The sequence below is a fragment of the Polypterus senegalus genome, chromosome 14, assembly GCF_016835505.1.
Source record: "Polypterus senegalus isolate Bchr_013 chromosome 14, ASM1683550v1, whole genome shotgun sequence".
NCBI lineage: Eukaryota > Metazoa > Chordata > Cladistia > Polypteriformes > Polypteridae > Polypterus > Polypterus senegalus.
The window spans coordinates 70,662,492-70,676,701 of NC_053167.1; positions in this window are offsets into that span (position 1 = coordinate 70,662,492).

The window sequence follows — 14,210 nt, forward strand, 5'->3', positions numbered from 1 at the left end:
TGTATCCTTGTCACCTGCCGGGATGAGGTCTTCAGTGCACCTTAACGCTTTCGGCCCTGACATCCTATTACTAGCACATAAATATGCACCCGTTTTTGTAAAGCACATGTACGTTTGCAGCCGTTGGAACTGGGCGCACTACTATTAGACTACAGTCTGTGAAACACGGAAGTGAAAATGGACACTTCCAGACTCTATGCTTCCTAGACGCCCCTAAGGTAGAATATCTCACAAAATAATTTTTCCCATGAAAACAGAAAATCCAGGGCCGAAAGGCTTAACAGACACAAATGCGTGGAAAATCCAGTCTGTGAAGGCCAATCCACCTTAATTAAAGGACAAGTGACTGCATGTCTGTTACGTGCCATTTTGTATGGGATGCATTAAAGCACTGGTAATGTTTGTATTGCACCATCTGTTGGAATGAAGAATGCGACGCATTTTATACTACATGCATTGCAAAATAAATGGTGCACTGCAAATGTTAATGCTAAATATGGTAAGGTGAAGATTGATTACTTCGATTTTAGCACATCTTAAAAAAGACACAATTCAAACGTCTGTAACCACCACTTTGAAAAATAAAGCTACCTTACAATGAAATATATACTCTGTGTGTGCGTGTGTATTAATAATACATAAATATGCATAACACTGAATGTAATTGTACACCATGTGCACAACAAAAACTGAGGTGGGAGTCAATGGTAATACGTGTTTTCCTTTCTTCTTGATGTTTACGGAATCCAGAAATTTCTTTGTTAGGTGAGCATGTTAACGTCAAAATTAATCTGGCAAGAATACAGCAAACCGGAGTATCCTGTTTAGAAGGGCTGCAGAGAGCACCGTTTTTATTGTGACAGAAAAGCAGCTTTGGGAGTGGTAGTATCTTTCTTATTTTATTGTATTCAGTTGTTTTGCTTAGCAAGCTGATCAGTTACCGGTTTTGTTGTATGACTACTTGCATCCTCAATGGCCATCATTTGTAGCAGAGAGCCCACTTTGTGGGGTCTCTGATGTCGTATGAATGCCAATTCACCTGCTTTAATATTAGCTAATTCTTTAATTTCACAGATCACATGATTATGGTAATATAGCTCCTTTTCTGTCCTCCAGTGGTTGGCCACCCTTTCTTTAGGAAGGACTGGAGGCCTAAGGGACTTATGCACCCTGCCTGCCCAGCCAGTCTCCCTAAGCAAGTGCTGAAGGATGTGGCGATGGCAGCCTGAGCCTCCTATACAATGCTGATGTTTGCACAGATCCAAGCTTAGAGGTCCATCCTTTAGCCCCCTAAACGTCACCTTGTATACTACTGTCCTCATGTTTAGATAGATAGATACTTTATTAATCCCAAGGGGAAATTCACATAATCCAGCAGCAGTATACTGATACAAAAACAATATTAAATTAAATAGTAATAAAAATGCATGTAAAAGCAGACAATAACTTTAAATAATGTTAGCATTTACTCTCCTGGGTGGAATTGAAGAGTCGCATAGTGTGGGGGAGGAACGATCTCCTCAGTCTGTCAGTGGAGCAGGACAGTAACAGCAGTCTGTCGCTGAAGCTACTCCTCTGCCTGGAGATGACACTGTTCAGTGGATGCAGTGGATTCTTCATGTTTGACAGGAGTTTGCTTAGCGCCCGTCACTCTGCCACAGATGTCAAACTGTCCAACATACTCCTGCAATAGAGCCTGCCTTTTAACATGTTTGTCCATCTTTATGCTGCCTCCCAGCACACCACCGCGTAGAAGAGGGCACTCGCCACAACCGTCTGGTAGAACATCTGCAGCATCTTACTGCAGATGTTGAAGGACGCCAACCTTCTCAGAAAGTATAGTCGGCTCTGACCTTTCTTACATAGAGCATCAGTATTGGCAGTCCAGTCCAATTTGTCATCCAGCTGTACTTTCAGATATTTATAGGTCTGCACCCTCTGCACACAGTCACCTCTGATGATCACAGGGTCCATGAGGGGCCTGGGCCTCCTAAAATCCACCACCAGTTCCTTGGTCTTGCTGGTGTTAAGATGTAAGTGGTTTGAGTCACACCATTTAACAAAGTCTTTGATTAGCTTCCTGTACTCCTCCTCCTGCCCACACCTGATGCAGCTCACAATAGCAGTGTCATCAGCGAACGTTTGCATGTGGCAGGACTCCGAGTCATATTGGAAGTCTGATGTATATAGATTGAACAGGACTGGAGAAAGTACAGTCTCCTGCGGCGCCCCTGTATTGCTGAACACAATGTCAGACCTGCAGTTCCCAAGACGCACATATTGAGGTCTGTCCATAAGATAGTCCACGATCCATGCCACCAGGTGTGAGTCTACTCCCATCTCAGTCAGCTTGTCTCTAAGGAGCTTATGAGAACTACATCTGTAAATTTGCACTTGAAATATACATTATTTCTTGTATAAATATAAATTAAAAGTAATACAGTTTGTAGATTCATTCTGCAGCCACTCTGAAAACTAAAGATCCTAAACTGAAACGTCAGCCAAAACAACAACACTGAAAATTTTACAACAGAAGTGGCTGGGTGGCCCATGCGGAGTTCTCAGCTTTGGTACTTTTAGTTGGATGCGCCCATACCGAGAGGTGAAGGTGGCTCCGGTAAACTGGATTTGCATTATTCCTCGAAACTTGCAAATGCGTGCAAACAATGAACAACAGGCTTACGTGACATTTCACCCAGCTAAGGACGTTAGCACACCTAAAACAGGGCTGCTAATGTGCAGCTTAGATATTAGAAGCATGTCGCCTGCCTGCTTTTGGGAAGTGCCTTGTTTATGTGTCGGAGGGAAGCGGGAGTTCAGGGGCAGAAGCAGTGGGGAACAGACAGGATGAAAGCGGTGCCAAGCTTTATACAGTAACTAAGCATCTTTCTGGCTTGTAATCAAAGTGCAACGTTGGGGTGAGAGCCTTCTGGCTCTGTCTACCTGAACGCTCGGCAGTTTGTAGCATAAAGCGAATCAAAAATAGAGCAGAAGCAACATTAATCATAATACAGAAAACCTGCAGTGTGATATTCAGCCATGGCATGATGGCTGTCTGGCATGAATTGTGTTTGCAGAATTCATGAACCAGCCTCATCCAGGGTCACTCTGTAGTTAAATTAACGTATTGTTTTAAGCATCCTTTAAATATTGGCTCAGCCCAAGCTGTTTCTTTCATAGAGGGCCCTGCCTCACAGTGGTTTAGCCTTTTCTAAACAGCACCTTTTATAAGGTTTGCTTTTGTTTTTAATCGACTAGATTACTGTAATGCACTCCTAACAGAAAGAACTCCTAAGAAAGAAGCCAAGCAGTTGTAATTAGTGCAGAGTGCTAGAAAGAGAAAATCTGAGCACATCTCACCAGTTTTAGCGTCGCTGCGCTGGTTACCTGTGTCAAGCAGAGTTGACTTTAATATACTACTGTTTTATCTTGGTAGAGTAATATATGTATTGCTCTACTTTCCCCTATTGCATTATTAATATGTAGCCTTAGAATGCCTAATCTCACAAACTTACCACTGTATATAACTAATCCCCACCTTCCCTTCTATATCTATAACCTCAGGCAGTTAGATGTAGTAAAAAGACAAGCAGGAGTTAAGTTACACATAAAATAATGTATTACTGATAATATTCATAAATAATAACAAAATGCAAAGTACATTTGAATATTGGCAACCATACAACCTGATAAAATGGTGATGTGTAATTCAGGTGGCACACAGACTTGCAGTTACTTAAAATGTCTCTAGTTAAGGCATCGTTGGTGCTCAGCTTTCAGCCACATGTCTGTTCAATATGGCTGCTGAGCTGTGCTCTTCATTGTGTTGTCTTCATCATCACAGGTTAGCAAGAGATGCTTCTTCATCATATGTTGGTTAGAGAGAGAATGTGGTTGAGCAAGTACATTTATAGATGTTCTCTCCAATTCCTAGAACCAATAGGACATCATGGTACTTAAAGGCCTCTGAGACAAGCCAATTCCAAACAGCCATATCTCAGACCAATGGGAGAATAGTACATTTAACACCTCAACCCCCAAGACCATATGTTAAGCTAACCTGGCTTTGTGTGGGAGATCAAACTGGTTTAAGACACATCCCCCCAAATCCTGTCATAAAATTACAAAGAGACAGTCGTAAAAAGGGGGATGGGGGAAGGCAAACATGAATACCTCTCACCACTTGGTTTGCCTAAATTATAAATAAAGACATACAAAACATTTATCAAGTTATATGCAAAATCCACATCACAACACTCCACCCCGATGAATGTTTTGTACAATGTCTTTAAATTGTTTCAAGAGTCTGATGCATAACTTGTGCATTGATTGGCAGTATTTGCTCTCCCAGTGTTAAAAGTTGTCCTGACCATTTGTCCATTACATATCTTCTTTATTTCAAAGACAATCTGAAGAACTTGGAAGCGCTCCTGATGACTTGTATCTGCTCCAGCTTGCTTCAACTGTTTCTTTAGCTTTCTGCAGTCTTCATATGTCATCAGATCTGGTGGTTCAAAATGAGACAAGTCCACACCTTCCACTAAACTAGCCCACTACAATTTAGTCTATTGTGTGAATTTTTAATCTGTGCTTGTTTGTGTCTAACTGCTAATTAGACCCCTGTCCCAAACTATCTGTTTAAGCATATGCAGCTGTACAATTAACATCAAAATTTGAAAGGTAACATGCCACAGGTGCCAGTACAACCACTTCTGCCCAAGTGACAGCACATGTGCCACTGCATAAACTGTTCACAAACCAACATTTGTGGCCCCTCTGCACACATTTGGGGTTGACTTAGTTGCCTCTTGTGCTTTCCTACCCATGGTGCAACTCTTGACTGCCATCAGCCTTTACCAGTATAGGCTGGCATCACCACCATGAGACATCAAAGCTATGCAACTCTCATCATTCCCCCCGTAGGCCACCCCTAGAGTTGTTTGCTCACCATATGCATACTCATTGTGCTAAACACCTCAGTTCAGAATTGGCCCACTGGTCCTGTGCCTGTACCACAGCCGACAATCTCAGCAGGGCTTCCGTATTTTCCCAATTAGACTATACCTAAACATCGGAGCCCATATGTCTTGCAAATGTATCAGCTGCACCTGCTTTCCTGAAAAGTTCACCAATTTGCTCAGTATACATTTTTAATAGTATTAATTATATTAATTATCCCTTAATTAATTAATACCCAGAATGTATACTTTATGAGCCCAAAATGAATCCCCTTATTTTGGCATTCCTAACTGGTTTGTTCAGTTTCCACCCCTTGGAATATAAATTTGCTGCAGTAATGAACAAACCTTTCCTTTTAAACTATAGCTATTGTGACTAGCCTTATTATTGCATGACTTGTGGACTTGTTACTCACTTAAACCCCAGTAAGTGTCTTTTCTTGATGTCTCTTCAGTTCTTCTTCATGTCTTTGTCTTTGTCTTTAGTCTTTACGTGTTGTCTTTTCTTCATTCTGCTATGTAGGCAGGTCTGCAAAATGGAAGGTGACAAAGCAGTTTCTGTCCATCTCATTTTCTTGGCTGTCGACCTGGTGCCAAAACTCAAACTTTGCTTCCAGGCATTCATTGGAACAGCTTGGCACTAGTGCCACGCCACTCCAATGTGCCAATGGTAACCCATCTCCTGCATGGATTTTACTCTGCTAATTGCCTTCACTATTTATTACCTGCACCAAACCAAAGTCCATAAAACCTTACAATAGAAGTAGCACTATTGCAAAAGGCCAGAAAATTGAAATAGAAATAACTATTTTCCCTTTCCTGTCTTCCTGCGCTACCCTTCTATTTTTTTTCATTGCCTGTGTGTCCTTTTTTTATTGTATGGTAACTGCTACCTGAAAGTGTGGGCTGAAACCTCTCCAAAATCCAAGTGCTAAATCCAGCATCGCTTCTAAAACTGACCTGTGCTCTTTACTAAAGACCAGCTCACTTTTCTCCATTTTATTGCATGGAGATTCATAGGCTGTCTTTTGAACAACTGGTCAGTCAGGTTTCGAATTACTGAACCTAAGTGTGTGTGCTTTTTAATTACTGCTGGCCCTAGCACAGCTGTTAGGACCTCACACCCCTGTGCATTCCTGGCTTCCTGCCTGAGCTTGTAAAACTTCCTGCTGCACCATCCCCATCCTTTGTTCTTTGGCTTGTCCTGTTTCATTCAAACCAACTCCTAAACTGGTGCACTTTCTTTCCAACTCAGCCATTCTTGCACTAGCACATTCAGACCTTTCACACACAAGCACTTGAATTCCTTTCATTTCCATTGTTCTTTGTTTTAATTCCACACTTTCTTTACTCAGTACCAATATGCCAATATCCAGTTCATGCCCTCTAGTCAACAATTGCCATTCACACTCACCAGCTCTCTGCCTTCTATCTGATCTCTTTGTCCTAAATCAAATTTCAGTGCAGCACTGGTTACCTTTCCTAACAGTGGTGAAATATCTATCAGTGTAGCATGCTCTTTAAATACTGGACAGGCCTCAGAATTACTTGGAGATTGTGGTGCAGTGGAGAATAAAGGAAGAAAACACCCTTGCTGTTTTCCTTCCTTTCATCTCTCTCCTTTTCCTCACACTCACATTCCCACTCTTTATCTGAGCACTCATCTGTCTCATGTAAGTCACCCACCCATGTTTTAGGGTTCCAGTCCGATCTGGTTACTGCCCTAACTTTCACCATGGGCGGTTTACATTTCTTTTTTCCACTTCTTTCACTGCTTTCTACTTTAGCAGCGGATGTTCTACATGCTAACACTTCACAATTATCACACCAACTGTTACATCTTTCAAAACTCTCACTCAACATTCCGTAACTTTCACTTTCATTCACTTTGCTATTTTCTTCCTTATCATGATCTTCCTTATTACCAATAATACAAGCTAGTAAACCTCTTATAACAGCAGCTGTCTTCTTTAAACCTGATCTCTGTTTTCTTGCTTTTAATCCTTCCAGCCCCCTTCCATTTTGTGGCACACTCAGCTCAGCTTCTGCTTTCTCTACCTGAACTACAGGTTTCCTAGCTTTAGCCTGCTTCCCTCTGCCACTCCACTGGAAGATGGCTGACTTTAAAATGAACTTAGGCATTTCTAGTCTACAATTTTCTCTAATACAATTTGCCAAATTCTTATGGGTTGGCCTACTTTTGCCCCTGTAAGCAAACATACACATACATACACAAAGATTCTAAACGAATAAGTACCGTATGAATAATGAATGCATGTCCCATCACTCCCTAGCACTTTAACCACTTAAATGCCGTATGAATGACGCATGCATCTTTCACCACTCCCTAGCACTTTAATTAGGGACTCACTACACCAGCACTAACAAACATGCGGGTGTCCTTGTGACACACATGAAGTCTCTACACTTTGTTGGTTATATTCCATTCAGCAACCAAACAAAGTTTTACTTCCACTGCATTTGTACACTGGGTGCCCTAAAATTCACATACATAAACAAACACATACATCAAAACAGTATTTGCAAACAGGGTGCAAAACTTGGTTACCCCAAAATCCTACCCGACTACGCCAATTGTTTTATCTTGGTAGAGTAATATATATTGCTCTACTTTCCCTATTGTATTATTAATATGTAGCCTTAGAATGCCTAATCTCACAGACTTACCACTGTATATAACTTCTCCCCACCTTCCCTTCTATATCTATAACCTCAGGCAATTAGATGTAGTAAAAAACAAGCAGGAGTTAAGTTACACATAAAATAATGTATTACTGATAATATTCATAAATAATAACAAAATGCAAAGTACATTTGAATATTGGCAACCATACAACCTGATAAAATGGTGATGTGTAATTCAGGTGGCACACAGACTTGCAGTTACTTAAAATGTCTCTAGTTAAGGCATCGTTGGTGCTCAGCTTTCAGCCACATGTCTGTTCAATATGGCTGCTGAGCTGTGCTCTTCATTGTGTTGTCTTCATCATCACAGGTTAGCAAGAGAGATGCTTCTTCATCATATGTTGGTTAGAGAGAGAGAATGTGGTTGAGCAAGTACATTTATAGATGTTCTCTCCAATTCCTAGAACCAATAGGACATCATGGTACTTAAAGGCCTCTGAGACAAGCCAATTCCAAACAGCCATATCTCAGACCAATGGGAGCAATAGTACATTTAACACCTCAACCCCCCCAAGGCCATATGTTAAGCTAACCTGGCTTTGTGTGGGGGATCAAACTGGTTTAAGACACATCCCCCAAATCCTGTCATAAAATTACAAAGAGACAGTCGTAAAAGGGGATGGGGAAGGCAAACATGAATACCTCTCACCACTTGGTTTGCCTAAATTATAAATAAAGACATACAAAACATTTATCAAGTTATATGCAAAATCCCACATCACAACAACTACTAATGGTTTATAAAGCCTTAAATAATCTCGCTCTGTCCTATATTTTAGAATTCCTGCCCCCTTACACTACAAGTCGTAACCTTAGATCATCAAATGGAGGTCAGCTTATAATTTTAAGAGCCAAGCATAAAATAAGTGGTGAGGTGGCCTTTCGCTGTTAACACTTAAAATCCGGAATACTTTACTTATAGAAATTCATCAGGCTAATACTATTAAACACTTTAAAAAAAAAGCCAAAAACTCATTATTTTCATTGCACTTTTTCATGCATACTTTTCAGTTGTATTCTTAAAAGACTAAATGGGCACAGAATTATCATATTCTTTAAAGCACCAAATCCTAGCACCAAAAATACTAATGTATTACAATATAGAATATGTAATGTACTATTCATTAACAGGTGCAATAACAATTTATGCTGCTGTAATTTGCTCTGGTTACTCGATCACTTAACACTGTATACAACATATTTGGAATTATTTGACTTTTCTTTAAATGCCCCTTGGGGCTGTCACAAAAAGTAATTTTGTTGTGTTACACGATGACAATAAAGTGCTTGAACTTGAACTAGAGATCTGCAATTTGTACTAATTCCCACCATTCTTTGTTGTTTCCTTCCGGTTCTTCTGTGGTGGCGATCTGCGGCACCACCATCAGATCGAGGCACCATGCAGCCCCCTTAGATGTTGGAATGAAGGCGGAGAGACCAACATCATCAAATCTTACCAAGTTGTACATGAAAACTAAGAGGTTTGATTTTGGGACTTTTACGTTCGGTAGAATGTGCAGTGGGAGATGGGTGGACTTTTGGCATTGGAACCCCTGCAGAATTTGCTTTTGGTTTTTTTTTCTGCCATCCATCTGACCTTACGTTGTTTTATTATTCATTTATTTACTTATTTTTAACTTTTATTGAATTTATTAAAAGCATGTAACATTCCATACAATCAAATCAAACTTATCAAAACTAAATTCAATTCACCCAAGAGAAAGAGAGGAAGGCCAACAGACAGAGTCAAACTTTGAGGGTAGTAAAGAGAAAAATGAGTCTTTCTCCCCAATATAAATGCTTATTCTAAAATGTTATTGATCAGATCCTGCCAGGTTTTAAAAACACTTGAACAGATCTTCTAAGTGAGAATTTGATTTTTTCCAATTTTAATTAATATATAACATCAATTGCCCACTGACTTAACAGAGGTGGGTTAGGATTCTTCCAGTTGAGAAAAACAAGTCTGCGTGCCAATAGTGAAGTAAAGGCAATTACAGTTTGCTTGTTCGACTCCACTGGGAGCCCATCTGGGAGTACAGCTGTTAACATCATTTATTTGGAATTCTAAACATCCACATATCCAAACGACCTAAAGCAGAAAGGGCATGACACTACCTAACGTTACATTTTATTACTGGGCATTTACTATGGTGCCCTTATATACTGGCTATAAAGATCTGGATATCAACACAAATCAATGAATATACATAAGCCTGCTCCGCAACAGAATTAAAATCTTGCAGTACTTCTTTATATTCCTTGCTCTGTGCCCCAGTTAATAAAAAACTCAATCATTGGACTAAAATTTCAATTCCACTTCATTCATTTAGAATATGGGACCAATGTAGGAATCACTTTAAGACAGAGAAGCTCTTATCTGTTGCACCTCTACATGACAACCACCCTCTCAAACATACACAGTATTTAATACTTGGAAATTACATTTGGAGACTTAAATATCGATACAATTTCATCCTATGAGCAATTAAGCTTTAAATTTAATTTCTAATCAACACCATTTTTCCACTACTTTCAAGCTAGAAGTTTTGCTAAACTGAACATGTCCAATTGTCCTCACCTATTTCTGATAAAGAAGAAATATTGATCAGTCTTGAAGACTCAGATAGCATCTCCACAATTTATGAAAACGTCCTTTCCTTTCAAGGATCCCAGTGTACAATGGGGAAAGGATCTTTGACTTAATATTTCAGGAAAGGAGTGGAAGGCAGCAATGCACAGAATACACTCTAGCTCCATATACTGTATGCAAAGCTCTCAATTATTCAACTGAAAATGTTCTACTGAGTGCTGTCGCAGTAGGGGGCGCTATCGCTCCCTTGAACCCTCAGGTACCACGCCAAACACCAGGTAAAAGTGCTATAATTATTCTTTTTATTATAAGAATTATGTGCACTAAGCACCCTCCACTCCACACTACTCATAAATAAACCAATAACTACAATAATAAATCACAATTATCCACTCCCAGACGCGTTGCCCTCCTACCACCCAGCTCAGCTCGCCGTCTGGGAGCTCCCATAGTCCTTTTATATTCCCTGACCCGGAGGTGTTCCTGCCCAACAGTCCACAAGTCCTTATTCCTTCCAGGTCAGGGTAAATTTGTGAATTTCCCCTTGGGATTAATAAAGTATCTATCTATCTATCTATCTATCTATCTATCTATCTATCTATCTATCTATCTATCTATCTATCTATCTATCTATCTATCTATCTATCTAAATAGTCCTTATCTTCACCCCGGAAGCACGTCATTTCTTCCTGACACGGGATTATGATGCACTTCCAGGTTATAGGGCATAAATGAGTCCATTGGCCTCCTGACAGCGACTCCCAGTGGTCTCCAGGGTATCCAGCAGGGTTGTGCATAAAAACTGCATAGTCCATGAGGCGCTGCTGGAATTCGGGGCCCGTCCATGCTGTCGGGAGAGCTCCTCCTGGCGGCCTGGGGGTGAGGGCCGGAATATGAAACCGGCCATCCATCACAGTGCATTTATCTCAATTAAAACTATCCAAAATGTTTCCATGGCAAGATTCACCTTTGAATGTTGCAATCCAGCTCCAGCTTCACTTTTCCACATGTTTTGGGTGTGTACCAAATTAACATTGTTTTGGACAACAGTCTTTGCATGCTTATCCAGACAGCGTTAGTACTCAATCACACCTAACCCATTAACAGCAGTGGAGAAGGACAAACAAACTGTAATTGCCTTTAAATCACTACTAGCATGCAGACTTATCTTGCTTAACTGAAAGAACCCCAACCCACCAACTTCACGTCAGTAGGTAACTGTTGTCCTATACTATCTGAAATTGAAAAACATCAAATTCTCATTCAGAGGATTTGTTCAACGCTTTTTTAAAATACGGCAAGATCTATATAATAACATTTTAGAATCTTCACTCTTTGCTGCTTCAATGAGTTGCTTTGTTGGCTGCTGTGGTAGAAATTTAACATCTCTCTTTTATAAAAGAAAATCTTGAGACGAGACTATTGCCGAGAGATTTTTTCAAGTTCCACCCTCCTCTCAACCATTTATGGTTAACAGTCTTTTCACCTCTCATTTGTGTGAATGTTTTTGCTCTTATAAATTTTTACGTTTTCCTCACTTTAATTTCCCAATAAAAGAAGACTTATTATGTCCAAATCTTAATGAAGAATTTCATCCCAAAGGGTTATCAACAGAAGAAATGAGTACACGGGCAATCCTAGCACCAAGAAATGATGAAGTCAAACGAATTAACGTGAAAACTGTTGATCGGTTACATGGCAAATTGGTTTAATGCGTACCAATAGATTATGCTGAAATAGTTGGTGGTGATTGTGCGGATGATGAAATCATCAACTTACAATATCCCGTAATATATCTACAACCATTAACACTGTCCGGTCTTCCACCAGCCGAATTACTGTTGAAAGAAGAAATTATCGTAATGTTATTGCGTAATTTATGTATGAGTGAAGGGCTATGCAATGGGACAAGATTAGTTGTCTTCAAAATTGGTCAAACAATTCTGACATGTAAAATTTTAAGAAGCGGCAAGAAAGGTCAAATAGTACATCTTCCTTGGAATACATTAGACACCAAAGGAGATCTCGATATCCTATTCATACTAAAATGTTTACACTTTCCCATTAGAATAGCTTTTGCTATGACAATTAACAAATCACTGGGAAAAACATTAGAAAAAGTCAGTTTATTTATTAGAGAGAAACGATATTCACTCACTGGCAATTATATGTTGCGTTGTCACAATGTAACTCCAAACACGGAATCAAAATTCAATGCGATATTGACAAAAAGTTAATTCCAAATAATATGTTTCTATTCCAATATGTTTTTACTTAAGTTTTCCAGTAAAAGTGTATGTTTAAGAAGTACTTGTGTGTTAATTCTAAGCCAAACAGAATGAAAATGTATAATGCAATGAATACCTCCAATGCAACATGAAACATAATTTTCTTTCGATTTATTAAGTTTTCTATTTTTTGCTATGGTTAATTACTCGCTGTAATGTAAAATAGTTAGGTCTATTATGCACATGTAACAATTCCCATGAAAATAACAATCTGTTTAAATTGTATATCTATTTCCCCTTACGTGAGCAGCAGAGCCGTGAAGTGGCTAGCGCATAGTGCCCACACAGAGGGGTTGGTGAGCGAAGCAAGCAGGGGACAGAGCCCCCTAGTCATTTTAAAGAAAGAAACATCCCCTAACAGGACAAATCAGTTATCAGGCAGGAGAAAAGCTGCTAAGTATCTTTTAATTACTGCTTGGCAAAATGCCTTGGAGGGAGCATTCTTAAAAAGCAGTCGATTACAGCACGGTCAGAATGATGAGAGAAACAAAGAACAGAGGTTCATTTGATAAACTATTGAATTTACGTACAGTGTCAATCAATGCAAAACTTTTACTGTGGTTGGTCCATTGGTTTACACCCAAATGACTTATATAAAATTAAAGGCTGTTCTATTATATTCTGGTTCTTCTTATACCTTTTGAGATGAGCTACCACCCTTGAAATTTCTGTGCATGTAACAACTCTCCATTCTGGTTGTTTAGAGCACATCTGCTGATTTCTTTGTCGTCTCTTAGTCATCTTTCAGTACATTTTGTTGTTCACTTGACCTTTTTATGCCAGCAAAGGTTTCGGACATTCATTAACCCTTTATGCTATTTCTTTAAGATATACAGTAAGCTTTGTTACCCTAGAATTATTCTTCCACACTGACTCTCCTCTCTTTTTGATTTTGTTAAGTTTGATTTGATTGTGTGCATTGTTATTTGCTTTTAACTAAAATTAATAAAACTAAAAAATGAGAAGCTCTTGTCATGAACTTCTCAAGCACTTTGGGCTTAAACATCCTACAATGAAAAATATTTGAGGAAGTTTGATGAAAGGTACCGCTGTGATTGTTCAATGAATTGTTCTAAATAATAGATCTCTTATCTAAACAGTATGCTCTTCACTGTATACTGAAAGGAGTGGCCTGCTTCCCAGTTAGCATACTTTAGGACACTTTATATAAAGGTTGTTTAAAGGAAAAAAACAAAGTATATTTCACCTTGAGCACAGGCAAGTTCCAAATGTGTAGCTTCACGTTTTCCAAGTAGCCATTCTAGGACATCAGAAGAGCCAACAGCATTTCAGTAAACAGCTTTGAACTAATGGACGTTAAGTTAGCAAGAACGCTTTTATCATGGCAGCCTTTGTTTAATCCAAGTGAACATCAAAGTGCATTCGTAAATTAAAGGGGAACTTCCAAATGTTTTCAGTTGTAGAAGAAATGACACAATGGTTAACACTGCTGCCTCATAACTCCAGGGGCCAGGGTTCAAATGCTGTCTCTACATCATGTTTAGTTTGCTTGTTCTCGACATGAGAATGTTATACAAGCTGACAAAGTTCTTGTTTTTTTTTTTTGTTCTTTATTATTCCTTCTGCAATTTCTTGTATTAGGAAATTCTTTGTTTTTGAATACCCCTTAGGGACAGAGCTCAGGGTGAGCCATTGCACAGCGTC